This window comes from Mobula hypostoma, unplaced genomic scaffold (genome assembly GCF_963921235.1).
Source record: "Mobula hypostoma unplaced genomic scaffold, sMobHyp1.1 scaffold_51, whole genome shotgun sequence".
Taxonomy (NCBI): Eukaryota; Metazoa; Chordata; class Chondrichthyes; order Myliobatiformes; family Myliobatidae; genus Mobula; species Mobula hypostoma.
The window spans coordinates 376,404-394,376 of record NW_026948233.1 but is presented as its reverse complement, the minus strand read 5'-3'; the positions used below and the strand labels follow the sequence as shown (position 1 = coordinate 394,376).

The 17,973-nt window shown below is 44.2% G+C and overlaps 1 protein-coding gene across 1 annotated transcript in view; it reads right to left on the bottom strand.

The window, feature by feature from the left end:
* Positions 1-11,627, bottom strand: part of LOC134342083 (NACHT, LRR and PYD domains-containing protein 3-like) — a 57,516-nt gene extending 45,889 nt beyond the window's left edge. Inside the window, 2 exon segments of the mRNA XM_063040028.1 lie at positions 3,306-3,483; positions 10,579-11,627. The gene's annotated coding sequence lies outside the window, so the exon portion shown is untranslated.
* Between the last annotated feature and the right edge of the window lie 6,346 nt (positions 11,628-17,973).

The following is a 17,973-nucleotide window of genomic DNA, read 5'->3' as shown; positions in this document are numbered from 1 at the left end:
CTTGGAGATGCTGCATTTAATTCCCTCATCCAAGTCATTAATATATATTGTAAACAACTGGGGTCCCAGCACTGAGCCTTGCGGTACCCCACTAGTCACCGCCTGCCATTCTGAAAAGGTCCCGTTTATTCCCACTCTTTGCTTCCTGTCTGCTAACCAATTCTCCACCCACACCAATACCTTACCCCCAATACCGTGTGCTTTAAGTTTGCACACTAATCTCCTGTGTGGGACCTTGTCAAAAGCCTTTTGAAAATCCAAATATACCACATCCACTGGTTCTCCCCTATCCACTCTACTAGTTACATCCTCAAAAAATTCTATGAGATTCGTCAGACATGATTTTCCTTTCACAAGTCCATGCTGACTTTGTCCGATCATTTCACCGCTTTCCAAATGTGCTGTTATCACATCCTTGATAACTGACTCCAGCAGTTTCCCCACCACCGACGTTAGGCTAACCGGTCTATAATTCCCCGGTTTCTCTCTCCCTCCTTTTTTAAAAAGTGGGGTTACATTAGCCACCCTCCAATCCTCAGGAACTAGTCCAGAATCTAACGAGTTTTGAAAAATTATCACTAATGCATCCACTATTTCTTGGGCTACTTCCTTAAGCACTCTAGGATGCAGACCATCTGGCCCTGGGGATTTATCTGCCTTCAATCCCTTCAATTTACCTAACACCACTTCCCTACTAACATGTATTTCGCTCAGTTCCTCCATCTCACTGGACCCTCTGTCCCTTACTATTTCTGGGAGATTATTTCTGTCCTCCTTAGTGAAGACAGAACCAAAGTAATTATTCAATTGGTCTGCCATGTCCTTGCTCCCCATAATCAATTCACCTGTTTCTGTCTGCAGGGGACCTACATTTGCCTTTACCAGTCTTTTCCTTTTTACATATCTATAAAAGCTTTTACAGTCCGTTTTTATGTTCCCTGCCAGTTTTCTCTCATAATCTTTTTTCCCCTTCCTAATTAAGCCCTTTGTCCTTCTCTGCTGAACTCTGAATTTCTCCCAGTCCTCAGGTGAGCCACTTTCTCTGGCTAATTTGTATGCTTCTTCTTTGGAATTGATACTATCCCTAATTTCCCTTGTCAGCCACGGGTGCACTACCTTCCTTGATTTATTCTTTTACCAAACTGGGATGAACAATTGTTGTCGTTCATCCATGCAACCTTTAAATGCTTGCCATTGCATATCCACCGACAATCCTTTAAGTGTCATTTGCCAGTCTATCTTAGCTAATTCACGTCTCATACCTTCAAAGTTACCCCTCTTTAAGTTCAGAACCTTTGTTTCTGAATTAACTATGTCACTCTCCATCTTAAAACCCCAAGGCATTCTTCAATTATGTGAAGAAAAACAGGATGACAGGAGTGAAGGTAGGTCCAATTGGAGATAAAGGTGGGAAATGTGCCTGGAGGCTGTGGAAGTGAGCGAGGTTCTCAATGAATACTTCTCTTCGATATTCACCAATGAGAAAGACCTTGATGATTGTGAGGACAATATGAGTGAGGTTGATGTTCTGGAGCATGTTGATATTAAGGGAGAGGAGGTGTTGGAGTTGTTAAAATACATTAGGACAATTGAGTCCCCGGGGCCTGACGGAATATTCCCCAGGCTGCTCCACGAGGCGAGGGAAGAGATTGCTGAGCCTCTGGCTAGCATCTGTATGCCCTGGTTGTCCACGGGAATGGTACCGGAAGATTGGAGGGAGGCGAATGTTGTTCCCTTGTTTAATAAACAAAGGTAGTAGGGATCATCCGGGTAATTATATACCAGTGAGTCTTACGTCTGTGGTGGGAAAACTGTTGGAAAAGATTCTTAGAGATCGGATCTATAGGCATTTGGAGAATCATAGTCTGATCAGGGACAGTCAGCATGGCTTTGTGAAGGGCAGATCATGTCTAACAAGCCTGATAGAGTTCTTTGTGGAGGTGACCAGGCATATAGATGAGGGTGGTGCAGTGAATGTGATCTACATGGATTTTATTAAGGCATTTGACAAGGTTCCACAGGGTCGGCTTATTCAGAAAGTTAGAAGGCATGGGATCCAGGAAAGTTTGGCCAGGTGGATTCAGAATTGGCTTGCCTGCAGAAGGCAGAGGGTCGTGGTGGAGGGAGTACATTCAGAATGGAGGATTGTGACTAGTGGTGTCCCACAAGGATCTGTTCTGGGACCTCTACTTTTTGTGATTTTTATTAACGACCTGGATGCCGGGGTAGAAGGGTGGGTTGGCAAGTTTGCAGATGACACAAAGGTTGGTGGTGTTGTAGATAGTGTAGAGCATTGTGAAAGATTGCAGAGAGACATTGATAGGGTGCAGAAGTGGGCTGAGAAGTGGCAGATGGAGTTCAACCCGGAGAAGTGTGAGGTGGTACACTTTGGAAGGACAAACTCCAAGGGTAGAGTACAAAGTAAATGGCAGGATACTTGGTAGTGTGGAGGAGCAGAGGGATCTGGGGGTGCATGTCCACAGATCCCTGAAAGTTGCCTCACAGGTGGATAGGGTAGTTAAGAAAGCTTATAGGGTGTTAGCTTTCATAAGTCGAGGGATAGAGTTTAAGAGTCGCGATATAATGATGCAGCTCTATAAAACTCTGGTTAGGCCACACTTGGAGTACTGTGTCCAGTTCGGGTCGCCTCACTATAGGAAGGATGTGGAAGCATTGGAAAGGGTACAGAGGAGATTTACCAGGATGCTGCCTGGTTTAGAGAGAGAAAGGAAGATAGGGCTTTACTCTTTGGAGAGAAGGAGGATGAGAGGAGACATGATAGAGGTGTACAAAATAATAAGAGGAATAGATAGAGTGGATAGCCAGCGCCTCTTCCCCAGGGCACCACTGCTCAATACAAGAGGGCATGACTTTAAGGTAAGGGGTGGGAAGTTCAAGGGGGATATTAGAGGAAGGTTTTTTCACTCAGAGAGTGGTTGGTGCGTGGAATGCACTGCCTGAGTCAGTGGTGGAAGTAGATACACTAGTGAAGTTTAAGAGGTATTGTAACGCATTTTGAGATGAATGTGACGTAACACAGACAAGCAAAGAAACATCAGAGGTGACCAAAATTTACATCAGAGGATACAAGAGCTTGAAATGAGCAAACACTGAGGGAATGCGAGTGGCTTTAAAGAGCTGGGCTGGTGGAAACACATTACCAGACCTGGAGTGATTGCAACTGGATCTGACAGAGACATAACTGGTATTTCCAGGCACATTCAGTCTCAGTCCAACTATTTCCTACCTTCTTTGTACAGAAATGTAATGTCTAAAGGACCAGTGTTTGAGTAAATGAGACTCACCAAACTTTCTCCGGGCTGAATCAATGGAAACCCTGAGTCAGAAGGGTTCTCTCCAGTTGATGCTCTCAGTCCTCGGGCTGGTTCACTTGTTGCTGTTCCCTCGTCTTCAGTTGTGGTTCGCTTCCAGTTGGTGTTTTTCTTCCAATAAATCTCTCAATAAATCTCTGTCTAATTTTAACTAGACAGATAATGATGCACGTTAATGATACAAAGATTTATAATACTTTTCTGCTCAATGTTCCCAAAAGCAGAGCTCCCTGAAATTTAAACGTTGAAGACAAATATAATGATCTCAGTGAACAAATCTGTAATTGACCCTGACACTTCAAAAAATAACTGATATGGAATACGAAGGAGTCATCGTTCAGTCATGGTCAGACACAAGATATCAGAGCAGAATTAGGTGAATTGGTCCATCAAGTCGGCTCCACTATTCAACCCCGCACCCCGACACCCCCTCACACACACTGACATATTCTTGTCTTCTTCACGTAATGCTGAGGCTACTTAGCCATCAAGAATATATTAATCTCGTTTATAAATGTACGCCAATCAAAGCCTCCACCACCTTGTTCCAATAACATCCACAGATCAACCACCTTTTGGCTGAAGAAATCTCTCTCATCTCAGTTTTGAAGGGAAGCTTTTTTTTTATTGTAAAGCTATGCTCTCAGTTCACAATCTCTCTTGCCTCATGAAAACAACGTTTCCGTGCCCACATTATCCAGTTTGTTCAGAATTCGGTAGGGTGAAGTAAACACTCCACCACCATCCCTTTGAAATCCACTCAGTATAGTCCCAGAGATTTCAAGTGCTCCTCATACAAGCAAACAAACAAATAAATAAATGGATAAAGACATAAATAAATGAATGAATAAATAAACAAACAAACAAACAAGCAAACAAATGGATGAATGAATGAATAAATAAATAAATGCATACATAAATAAATCATTCTGGTGATCATTCGTGTGAATTGTTAGCAACACTGCATTGAACACATTTTCAGCAACAACAGAAAATTTGCTATGAGGATAATTTCAAAGAGGAGAAGTTCTGCAGATGCTGGAAAACTAAGAAACACACACATATATGTCAATTCATTCACTCTTCAGATTGGCAGTCATTGATTGCATTCGAAATCCACAGCTAAGCGTCTAAGCCCAGAACAGGAATACTCACTCAACACCTCAAACCTGGGCAGCTTGGTGAACTTAACAGTCCAGGCAGCATCTATGGAAAAGAGTACAGACGATGTTTCGGGCCGCGAGTCAGTCCACCTGAAGGCTGTCGGTATGAAACGTCGACTGTACACTTTTCCATAGATGCTGCCTTGTCTACTGAGTTCCTCCAGCACTTTGTGTGTGTGATCAGGATAATTTACCTCGAGAAGCTATGGCTTCTTTGTCGTTCGACTAACTATCATAAATCGAGCGCCTGCGCCCAATTCCATTTCCAGGAGATTTAATCCACCCCAATGTGAAAGTAATAGAAAGAAACTGTAGTCATCAGAAATGCCCAGCAGGCAAGGAACAGCCGTGGAAAGAGCAGCGAAGTTAATGACTCACGTTCACAAACGTTCGTTAGAAAAGCTTTCAGTTACTAGTGCAGTTTTTCAGGATCTTGAGTTTCTGTTTGACTTCCACTGTCTAACTGACAGTTAAAAGTGAGGACGGATTTCCAAACACGTTTAGAACACGGAACCCCGGGTCTATTACTACTGGTTTCAAAACGGCACAGCCCATTTAGTCACAGCCTCTCTCTTTGCGGATTATATGTCAATTCATTCACTCTTCAGATTGGCAGTCTTTGATTGCATTCGAAATCCACAGCTAAGCGTCTAAGCCCAGAACAGGAATACTCACTCAACACCTCATCAACCTGGGCAGCTTGATCCTCGGGTCCATTTCACCCGGGGCAAAAACTGTGATATCGCATGGCCAAACCTCACAGGGACTCACAGCTGAACCTGCCGTTAGCCACCCTGCAGGTCTCAGACTGGTTGGTGTCGTCAGTAACTACCCAACAACCAATATTCTGCTAGTGGAAACTTCAGTTTCACAGCGGAAGGAGGAAGATCCCATCTGATCTGCCGAAGCATAATCTGGGCCAAAACGCAATCACTGCCAGCTCCATATTCCCGGAGTCCCCATCCCTGCGTTATAACCCAAACACCAACACACCCAAGAATCTTTGCTGCCAGTAATATGTTGCACTATGTCGGCCATTCCAGTTCAAAACTAACCCTCCCACACCAACCCACAAAACACTGCGACCTCGAGTGGGCCAGAGACCGGGCTGGAAAACTTGGTATTGGTCACCAGTGGGTGGGGATAGGTTTCACATTGTGTCCTGCAGCTAAATTGAACACATGTTATCATTATCTTATTGAATCAGATCTTTCCCAGCACAATTAACGACTACATGTCCGGCAGGGTAACGATATAATCATGTAACAATTACAGCATGGCATCAGGCCATTCGGTCCTTCTAGTCCGTGCCGAGCTCTTCACTCTCACCTAGTCCCACCGACCTGCACTCAGCCCATAACCTTCCATTCCCTTCCTGTCCATAAACCTATCCAATTTTACTTTAAATGTCAATATCGAACCTGCCTCTACAACTTCTACTGGAAGCTCGTTCCACACAGCTACCACTCTCTGAGTAAAACGGTCCCCCTCGTGTTACCTCTAAGCTTTTGCCCTTTAACTCTCAACTCATGTCCTCTTGTGTGAATATCCCCTACCCTCAGTGGAAATAACCTATACACGTCAACTCTATCTATCCCCCTCATAATTTTAAACACCTCTATCAAATCCCCCCACAACCTTCTACACCCCAAAGAATAAAGACCTAACGTGTTCAACCTTTCTCTGTAACTGGTGTTCTGAAACCCAGGCAACAATCTATTAAATCTTCTCTGTACTCTCTCTATTTTGTTGAAGTCTTTCCTGTAATTCGGTGACCAGAACTGGACACAATACTCCAAATTTGGCCTTACCAATGCCTTGTACAATTTTAACATTACATCCCAACTCCTATACTCAATGCTCTCATTTATAAAGGCCAGCACACGAAAGCTTTCTTCACCACCCTATCCACATGAGATTCCACCTTCAGGAAACGATGCACCATTATTCCTAGATCACTCTGTTCTACAGTATTCTTCAATGCCCTACTATTTACCATGTTTGTCCTATTTTGATTAGTCCTACCAAAATGTAGCACCTCACACTTATCAGCATTAAACTCCATCTGCCATCTTTCAGCCCACTCTTCTAACTGGCCTAAATCTCTCTGCAAGCTTTGGAAACCTACTTCATTATCCACAACGCCACGTATCTTAGTATCATCTGCATATTTACTAATCCAATTTACCACCCCATCATCCAGATCATTAATGTATATGACAAACAACATTGGACACAGTACAGATCCCTGAGGCACACCACTAGTCACCGGCCTCCAACCTGACAAACAGTTATCCACCACTACTCTCTGGCATCTCCTAGCCAGCCACTGTTGAATCTATTTTACTACTTCAATATTAATAACTAACCATTGAACCTTCCAAACTAACCATCCGTGTGGAACCTTGTCAAAGGCCTTATTGAAGACCATATACACAACATCCACTGCTTTACCGTCGCAAACTGTTGAGGCCAGTTTATTGGCTATGTTTAAGAGGGAGTTAGATATGGCCCTTGTGGCTACAGGGGTCAGGGGGTATGGAGGGAAGGCTGGGTTCTGAGTTGGATGATCAGCCATGATCATAATAAATGGCGGTGCAGGCTCGAAGGGCCGAATGGCCTACTCCAGCACCTATTTTCTATGTTTCTATGTTTCTATGTTTCTATGTTTCCGAGTAACCTTTTCAAAATATTCAATAAGATTTGGCAAACATTACCTTCCACGCACAAATATATTTGACTGTTCATAATCAGAACCCTGTCTATCCAGATAATTATATATACCATGTCTAAGAATACTTTCCATTAATTTACCCACCACTGACGTCAAACTTACAGGCCTGTAATTGCTAGCTTTACTCTTAGAACCCTTCTTAAACAATGGAACAATATGAGCCATACGCCAATCCTCCGGCACCATCCCCGTTTCTAATGACATTTGAAATATTTATGTCAGAGCCCCCGCTATTTCTGCACTAACTTCCCTCAAGGTCATAGGGCACATCCTGTCAGGACCCGAAGACTTATCCACTTTTATGTTCCTTAAAAGCGCCAGTACTCTCTATTCTTTAACCATCATGGCTTCCATAACTTCCCTACTTGTTTCCCTTACCTTACACAATTCAATATCCTACTCCTTAGTGAATACCGAAGAAAATAAATTGTTCAAAATCTCCTCATCTCTTTTGGCTCCACACATAGCTGTCCACTTTGATTCTCTAAGGGACCAATTTTATACCTCACTATCCTTTTGCTATTAATATAACTGTAGAAACCCTTCCGATTTATTTTGAACTTACTTGCAATGGAACCTCGTATCTTCTTTCAGCTTTTCTAATTTCTTTCTTAAGATTATTTTCACATTCTTTATATTCCGCGAGCACCTCATTTACGCCATGATGCCTATATTCATTGTAGATATCTCTCTTTTTCCGAACCAAATTTTCAATATCCGTTTAAAGCCATAGCTCTCTCAAATGTTTAACCTTTCCTTTCAACCTAAGAGGAACATAAAAATTCTGTACCTTTAAAATTTCACCTTTAACTGACCTCCATTTCTCTGTTACATCCTTCCCATAATACAAATTGTCCCAATCTACTCCTTCCAAATCATTTCGCATCTCCTCAAAGTTAGCCTTGCTCCAATCAAAAATCTCAACACTGTGTCCAGTCCTATCCTTCTCCATAACTATATTGAAACTAATAGCATTGTGATCACTGAACCCGAAGTGCTCCCCAACACATATCTCGTTCCCGAGCAGGAGATCCAACACTGCCCCTTCTCTAGTTGGTACCTCTATGTATTGCTGCAGAAAACTATCCTGCACATATTTTACAAACTCCAAATCATCCAGTCCTTCTACAGTATGGGCTTCCCAGTCTATGTGTGGAAAATTAAAATCTCCCACAATCACAACCCTGTGCTTACTACAAATATCTGCTACCTCCTTTCAAATTAGCTCCTCCAATTCTCGCTCCCCATTAGGTGGTCTGTAATACACCCCTATAAGTGTTACCACACCTTTCCCGTTCCTCAATTCCAGCCAAGTAGCCTCCCGAGACAAGCACTCCTATCTATCCTGCCAAAGCACCGCTGTATTATTTTCTCTGACAAGCAATGCAACACCCTCCCCTCTTGTCCCTCCGATTCTATCACGCCTGAAACAACGAAATCCAGGAATATGTATTTGCCAATCACACCCCTCCTGCAACCATGTTTCACTAATAGCTACAACATCATATTTTCAAATATCAATCCATGCTCTAAGCTCATCCACTTTTCGTATAATGCTCCTAGCATTAAAATAATTGCATTTAAGAAATTCTCCACCTCTTACTCTCTGCTTATTACTAATGGTGCAAACAATTTTACTATCATCTATTTCTTCTTTCTCGCCTATATCTGTTCCTACACTCTGGTTCCCTCCCCCCTTGTATCTAGTTTAAATCCACTGGAACCTCTCTAACAAACCTACCTGCAAGAATATTTGTCCCCCTCCAGTTCAGATGTAAACCATCCCCGCAGGAACAGGTCCCCCTTCCCTGGAAAACTGCCCAATTATCTATAAATTTGAAGCCCTCCTTCCTGCACCATGTCTTCAGCAACGTGTTGATCTGCGCTATCTTACTATTTCTAAACTCGTCTGCCCTTGGCTCTGGTTTCAAAACTGAGATTGCTATCCTGGATGTCCTGTCCTTTAACTTGGCTCCAAACTCCCTGAATTCACCTTTCAGGACCTCCTGAATAAAATGTTCCTCAAAATTTTGATATTGAGAATTATGTGCTGGAGACAGTACATCTGTGGAAAGAGCAATGGTGGAAGACCCAGTCTCAGAATCGTGACAGTCCAAGATGCTGCCCAGTTGCTCAGCGTGGTGACCAGGAAGTATAAGAGCAGAATTAGGCCACTGGGGCTGTTCTTCCATTTCATGGCTGTTCCATTTTCCCTCTGAGCCACAATCTCTTGCTCTCTTCACATATCACTTTCATCTTCCACGGTGAAAACGGATCAAAAATACTCTTTTCCAGTTCATCCTCTATTTCCTTCTCCCTCATTACTATCTTTCAATTGGAGGGTAAATTCGATCATAATATGATCACTGGCCCTGAAGGCTTTCTTTACCTTAAGACGGCCTGGCTTACCCGGCGGAGGCAAGGGACAGGAAGGGACAGAACCAACCGCAAGTAACGGTAAGACAGCCTGGCGTACCTGGGCGGAGGCAAGGGACAGGAAGGGAGGTAGGTTCAGGGTGGCTCCAGGACAAGACTGCAGGCGAGACAAGGCGAGTGTTACCAGCAAGACAAGGCAAAGCTTCAGGCAATGCAAGGCGAGACGAGAACTTCAGGTGAGGCGATAGTTACCGGCAAGACAAGGCAGCGCTTCAGGCGAGGAAACAGGAGGCAGTGGAAGGGATACAAGGAGTAGCACAAGAACAATCCAGCCGCCACGGCCTGGTCTCTGAAGGTATTTATGCAGCCAGCGCCAACGAGCATCAGCTGCCTCAATTAGAGCTCAAGAAGAACAGAAACAGGGTAGACAGCAAAAACCTGGAACAAGGGTCGATGGACTGGACCGTGAACCGGAATACGGACTTCGCGGACTGGATAATGTCAGTGTCCTCATAATAGAACCTAATCTAATAATCTAAATGTGATCTAGGATGGACAGATAGTCTCGGTCCCACCAGTGAATGAGTAAACAAAGCGAAGCCCCAGTTCCCTCGGTCAGGGATCAGTAAAGTCCCGAGCGTGGAAGGACCGGCCTCCTGCTGCTGCAAGCAGTAGCCCGGGGACAGTTCCGAGATGCGGGAAGCTCGCACCTCCCGAGCCTTTGCTGACGATTCGGAGCTGGGTTGAAAATGCAGCTTTTCCGATAACACTTCCAACTACACCGGCTCCACCCCCACTCCCCCCGGGACCTGCACAAGAAGTCGATGCATGCGATTAGCTGTAGGGAATTATTAATTGTTTCAAAAGCGATTCGCCGCAGTTCAATTATTGAACAACCCAGTAAGTTCTCAGTCTCATTCAGTCTGCTGACTGCCTTTGTGCTGCTTATATTTCAGTATATACTGCTTCTTACCTTGTACCGCGGCTCCAGATTCTGTTACCACCCTGTCCCAGTAAGGCTGTGTTACGGGTTCTGTAAGTAAATGAACACACCCTGGTTAATGTTCAGTCAGCTCCTGGTGACAATCATTAACTAAACCCACAGTGTTATCAGCGGGTTTCTCCGTATCCTGGACCTTGGTACAGGGTACGTTTTGCCTCTAACAAACATCACAATGGAGATGAAATGTGATCTCAGTGATTTTGAGAGTGAACTCTTGAGATTGTCACGTTCAACAGTTTCAGTTTGCGGAGAATTGCGCGGAAAAAAAAGATCAGTGAGCGGCAGTTCTCAGAGCAAAAACGCCTTGTTAATGAGAGAGAACGAATGAGAAAAGCGAGATCGGTTCAATATGCCGGGAAGACAACAGTAACTCAAATAACCACTCTATAACTGCATTGTGCAGAGGGACGTGTAACATGTCTAACATTGAAATGAACGGGTGACAGCTGTAGAAAACCACGGATAAACTATCAGCGACATTATTCGGTACAGGACGTGCACAGTACCGTGCCCATTGATATTTGTTATAAACATCCACTGAGATTTAGTTTTAAGCTTTATTTTAGATATTCTCGTTTTAAGATGCACCCTGCCTTTGCTAAAAGTAACGCAAAAATATACAGTAAAAAAAGAGTGCTGAGCTGTTGATTTGTTTCCAGTTAATCTGAACACTGAATTATATGGGGCCAAGCAGTAAATTGGCGGAATGTTCAGTTGGGAACACGGTCATCAATCTGGTCATCACACTAATCAAGATGTAACTCCACACCCTGCTCCCCAGTGCTTGCACTGATGCACACAAAAACTCAGTCAAGCAAATGGTTGTTGTTCGGCACCGGCTAACGATTGTACTTCAGTGCACAGTGACAAAGATTACACACAGAATCTCTTTCCAATTCAGTCTGCTCCAGGGATCCTGTTTCCTTTCGCTGGGTCTCATCAATTAATCTATTGTTTAGTTCTGGACCAATTTATTCTCAGACTGAAAAGCCCGGTGACAGCTGAGGGCAAAGTTCGATACGGGTTTATTGGAAAGACACTGCAGCAGGACGGGCGCTGTCAACACTGGTTGGGATTACTTTTTCTGTTGAACAGTGGACAGTCGCTTTCGCCAGATTTAACGTACCCCAGCTGCCTGCAGCTGCACTGATATCAGTGTCGGAGCGTTTATAAAGCAATCTGCAATATTTGTCCACAATGGGGCCATTACAATAATGGGCTGGGCAGCAACTGTCTGGAGATAACCACGCCCGAAAGATAAGAATGTATTTGCCCATTCCGATTAGTGTTCACTTACTGGAAATACATAAAATTATCAATCAGATAAAAATATGACGAATGGGTCTGTTTACTTTCCTCTCGCTGGTGTGTTTCCCCGCCCTCACGTTTACTTTACAGATACCTGAGCTGTTTCTCCTTACTGTGTGATGAAAACCCTTTTAACATTAAATTCACTGGATGTGCTTTTGTCAGCCAGAAGTTGCTGATGGGAGTTTTAATTACATTCGCATCCCGCATTCACTGCGACCAACGCAGATCTGACAGTGATCTGGGCTCGTCAGTCCTGCCTCTCACATGTAACATCTCACTTACAGTGACATGCAAACGTTTGGGCATCGCTGGTAAAAATAAAATTCTGCTAATGCGAACGGCGCGCAGCCGTTCCGAATGAATATCGTATCTGTGAAGTAGGATGCCGTACACAATCCGGATTTGATGGAGACAGCCGTGAGAGGTGCAGAGGAACATCTGGAGTAACTTCTGAAATGCCTGCTTCGCTGCCGCTGCTACTGTGCGATCGAGAATCTTCGGAGAGGAAGGCCCCAAATCCTGGGCTTTGCCTATTGTCTGTTGTCGGGGACGGGGTCGAAGCGCTCGGCAGAGATGGTGCTCGGTGCTCGGTGTCGAAGCGGTGGTCGGAGGCTTGGAGTTCTTGGACGGACTCGGAGTCGGGCTGTGGTCGGATGCTTCCAGGATGCTGCATCGGCAAGTTGGCGGCGCTGGAAGATTACCGTCTGCGTGAGATGATGGGACTTTCGAGAGACTGAGACTTTTACTGTGTCATGGTCTGTTCTAATCAAATTTCGGTATTGTTTTGCACTGTTGTAACTATATGTTATAATTATGTGGCTTTTGTTAGTTCTTACGTCAGTTTTTCATGTGTTTTCGTGATATCATTCTGGAAATATATTGTATCATTTCTTAATGCATGCATTACTAAATGACAATAAAAGGGGACTGCGCGTCCTCATAATCATAATCATAATTATAATAATCATAATCATAGTTGTGAGTAGAAGATGAACTGATTTCCAAAGGTCATAAAGTTAAAGATTAAACATTCTTTTCAACATTTTGAGCAAGATTCGTTTATTATTTTGTTTTGTACAATTTTAGAGTGAAGAAAATGAAAGGAGCACCATGCAGAGTTTGGACACCCCAAGTGATTGGAGCTCTCAAATAACTTCTACTAAGTTCTCAGACCTTAAATAATTTGTTAGGGCTATGGTTTGTTGACAGTCATCGTTAGGAAAGGACAGGTGATGCAAATTTCAATGCTTTATAAATACCCTGGCTTCTCAAACCTTGTCCCAACAATCAGAAGTCATCGGCTGCTCTAAGCAGTTGACTAGCACTCTGAAAATTAATATAAATGATGCCCACAAAGCAGGAGAAGGCTGAAAAAAAAAGATAAACAACAGGAATTCTGCAGATGCTGGAAATTCAAGCAACACACATAAAAGTTGCTGGTGAACGCAGCAGGCCAGGCAGCATCTGTAGGAAGAGGTGCAGTCGACGTTTCAGGCCGAGACCCTTCGTCAGGACTAATTGAAGGAAGAGTGAGTAAGGGATTTGAAAGCTGGAGGGGGAGGGGGAGATGCAAAATGATAGGAGAAGACAGGAGGGGGAGGGATGGAGCCAAGAGCTGGACAGGTGATAGGCAAAAGGGGATACGAGAGGATCATGGGACAGGAGGTCCGGGAAGAAAGACAAGGGGGGGGGGGACCCAGAGGATGGGTAAGAGGTATATTCAGAGGGACAGAGGGAGAAAAAGGAGAGTGAGAGAAAGAATGTGTGCATAAAAATGAGTAACGGATGGGGTACGAGGGGGAGGTGGGGCCTTAGCGGTAGTTAGAGAAGTCGATGTTCATGCTATCAGGTTGGAGGCTACCCAGACGGAATATAAGGTGTTGTTCCTCCAACCTGAGTGTGGCTTCATCTTTCTGCTCATAGGATGAGGCTTTTCATTCTAGATTCCTCCGTCTCCGCCGCAACTGCTCTCAGGATGAGGCTTTTCATTCTAGGACGAGGGAGATGTCTTCCTTTTTTAAAGAAAGGGGCTTCCCTTCCTCCACTATCAACTCTGCTCTTAAACGCATCTCCCCCATTTCACGTACATCTGCTCTCACTCCATCCTCCCGCCACCCCACTAGGAATAGGGTTCCCCTTGTCCTCACCTACCACCCCACCAGCCTCCGGGTCCAACATATTATTCTCCGTAACTTCCGCCACCTCCAACGGGATCCCACCACTAAGCACATCTTTCCCTCCCCGCCTCTCTCTGCATTCCGCAGGGATCGCTCCCTACACAACTCCCTTGTCCATTCGTCCCCCCCATCCCTCCCCACTGATCTCCCTCCTGGCACTTATCCGTGTAAGCGGAACAAGTGCGACACATGCCCTTACACTTCCTCCCTTACCACCATTCAGGGCCCCAAACAGTCCTTCCAGGTGAGGCAACACTTCACCTGTGAGTCGACTGGGGTGATATACTGCGTCCGGTGCTCCCAATGTGGCTTTTTATATATTGGTGAGACCCGACGCAGACTGGGAGACCGCTTTGCTGAACATCTACGCTCTGTCCGCCAGAGAAAGCAGGATCTCCCAGTGGCCACACATTTTAATTCCACATCCCATTCCCATTCTGACATGTCTATCCACGGCCTCCTCTACTGTAACGATGAAGCCACACTCAGGTTGGAGGAACAACACCTTATATTCCGTCTGGGTAGCCTCCAACCTGATGGCATGAACATCGACTTCTCTAACTTCCGCTAAGGCCCCACCTCCCCCTCGTACCCCATCTGTTACTCATTTTTATGCACACATTCTTTCTCTCACTCTCCTTTTTCTCCCTCTGTCCCTCTGAATATACCTCTTGCCCATCCTCTGGGTCCCCCGCCCCCCTTGTCTTTCTTCCCGGACCTCCTGTCCCATGATCCTCTCGTATCCCCTTTTGCCTATCACCTGTCCTACTCTTGGCTCTATCCTTCCCCCTCCTGTCTTCTCCTATCATTTTGGATCTCCCCCTCCCCCTCCCAATTTCAAATCCCTTACTCACTCTTCCTTCAGTTGGTCCTGACGAAGGGTCTCGGCCTGAAACGTCGACTGCACCTCTTCCTACAGATGCTGCCTGGCCTGCTGCGTTCACCAGCAACTTTGATGTGTGTTGCTAAAAAAAAAAGATAGCGTTTTCAGGTAGCCGTTTCCTCAGTTAGTAATGTAATTAAGAAATGGCAGTTAACTGGAACGGTGGAGGTCAAGTTGAGGTCTGGAAAACCAAGAAAACTTTCGGAGAGAACTGCTGGTAGGATTCCTAGAAAGGCAAATTAAAACCCCCATTTGACTGCAAAAGACCTTCATGAAGAATTTGCAGATTCTGGAGTGGTAATGCACTGTTCTACTGTGCAGCGTCACCTGCACAAATATGACCTTCATGGAAGAGTCATCAGAAGAAAACCTTTCCTGCGCCCTCACCACAAAATTCAGTGTCAGAAGTTTGCAAAGGACCATCTAAACAAGTTTGATGCATTTTGGAAACAAGTCCTGTGGACTGATGAGGTTAAAATATAACCTTTTGGCCGCAACGAGCAAAGGTATGTTTGAAGAAAAAAGGGTGCAGAACTTCATGAAAAGAACACCTCTCCAAGTGTTAAGAACAGAGGTGGATCGATCATACTTTGGGCTTGTATTGCAACCAGTGGCACGGGGAACATTTCACTGCTAGAGGGAAGAATGAATTCAATTACATGCCAGCAAAGTCTGGATGCAAAACATCACACAGTCTGTAAAAAAGCTGAAGATGAAAAGAGGATGGCTTCTACAACAGTATACTTATCCTAAAGACACTTCAAAATCCTCAATGGGCTACCTCAAGAGACGCAAGCTGGAGGTTTTGCCATGGCCCTCACAGTCCCCCAACCTAAACATCATCTAAGATCCTATGGATAGATCTCAAAATAGCAGTGCACGCAAAACGGCCCCAGAATCTTACAGAACTAGAAGCCTTTTGCAAGGAAGAATGGGCTAAAATCCCCCAAACAAGAATTGAAAGACTCTTAGCTGGCTACAGAAAGCGTTTACAAACTGATATTTGTCAAAGTGGGTGTTACTAAGTACTGACCATGCAAGGTGCCCAAACTTTTGCTTCGGGCCCTTTCACTTTATTGTTATTTTGAAACTGTAAAAGATGGAAATAAATAAGTAACTTTGCTTAAAATATTAAAGAAATGCGTCATCTTTAACTTTATGCGTTTTGGAAATGAATTCATCTTTTACTCGCTACTCACAGTAACAGAAATGTTGACCGGGCTGCCCAAACTTTTGCATGTCACTGTATTTGTGTATCAAGGGCCATTACACTGCGGGATTACAACTTTAACTGAAAGACTCTCCTTCTCCTGAATATTGAGGACGGTCATTCACATGACACACTAGACTCACAGAGAGAAAGAAACCATCTCAACTGTCTTCAACTGGCGGTGCCTGGTTTCAGTTCCTCATACATCAGGAACTCTTTTCTCCACGTCCCTGTCAAACTCTGCGGGATACTTTATGTCTCATCAAAGTTCCCACTCATTGTACCAAATTACAGCGGAAACAATCAAGTACATTGGTATTAAAAATACTGTTATGTATACAAGCAGGTCTCCCCTGTTTTATGTAACATCACAAGTCAAGATCACAACAGAGTCCTCATGGAAAAACTCACAAGGGGCAGGAATCTGTCTGTTAAAACTTCTTTTGATCTCCCACCTCCTCACTCACATCTGACAGAAGGGAAACAACACTGCAGACGGCGATCCACAACAGGTCTCACCAACCGATTATATACTGGAACCATCAACTCCTTACACCACCTTCTCCCACGACCAGCCCCCGCTCCGGCTGTACTCTCCAATCTGGGTAGTTCCATACTTTTGACCACCAAGCGAAATGTCGTCCAGGATGGACGGATAGTCTCAATCCCGCCAGTGAAGGAATAAACAAAGCGAATCCTCGGTTCCCTCGGTGAGGGATCAGTAAAGCCCCGAGTGTGGAAGGACCGGCCTCCTGCTGCTGCAAGCAGTAGCCCGGGGACAGTTCCGAGATGCGGGAAGCTGGCACCTCCCGAGCCTTTGCTGACGATTCGGAGTTGGGTTGAAAATGCAGCTTTTCCGATAACACTTCCAAGTACACCGGTACCCCCAGGGACTTGCACAGAAAGTCGATGCATGCAATTAGCTATAGGGAATCATTAATACTTTCATAAGTGATTCGCTACTGATCTGCTGTTGATCAATTTCTCAATCTCATTTATGTGGCTGACTGCCTTTGTGATGTTTATATTTCAGTATATACTGCTTCTTACCTTGTACCGCGGCTCCAGATTCTGTTACCACCCTGTCCCTGTAAGGCTGTGTTACGTGTTCTGTAAGTAAATGAACACACCCTGGATAATATTCTTTCTCTCTTTTTTCATCTTTTTTATTAGTTTTCTAGTTCATAAACAGAATGACAATACTGATACAAAGAGATTGGAATTGCCTTATCGTTAATAAACATGTTTCAAAAAGACTTCAAATAATACAGGTGGAATAGACTTCCAAACACTTGGTATAATTCATCATGAAGAAAAAAAAAATAAAAAGAAAAGAATATTGCAAAGAAAAAAAAACAAGAAAACAAAAAAAGAGCTAATTGCTAACACCCCAAAAAAGCAAACAGAACAAAACAAGGCTGAACTAATATCTTGCTGAACCAATATCTTAAATCGAATACATTCAATAATGTCGTCAATTTATATATTCTAAGTTAATAAAAAGGATTCGGAAAAGGTCAAGTACATCACATAGAAATGTTGAATAAATGGCTGCCAAGTCTGTTCAAATTTAACTGAAGGATCAGAAATGACACTTCTGATTTTTTTCTAAATTTAAACATGATATACGTTTGTAGTTATAGTGGTAACCGGAATCTCCGGAGCAGATGGCGCCGAAATCCTCGGATTTGCTTGTTTCAGCGGCCGGGGCGAGGTCGAAGGCCTCGGCAGAGGATGGCGCTCGGGAGGCTGTATCGGAGAGGCTGGTCGGAAGCTCGTTTTTT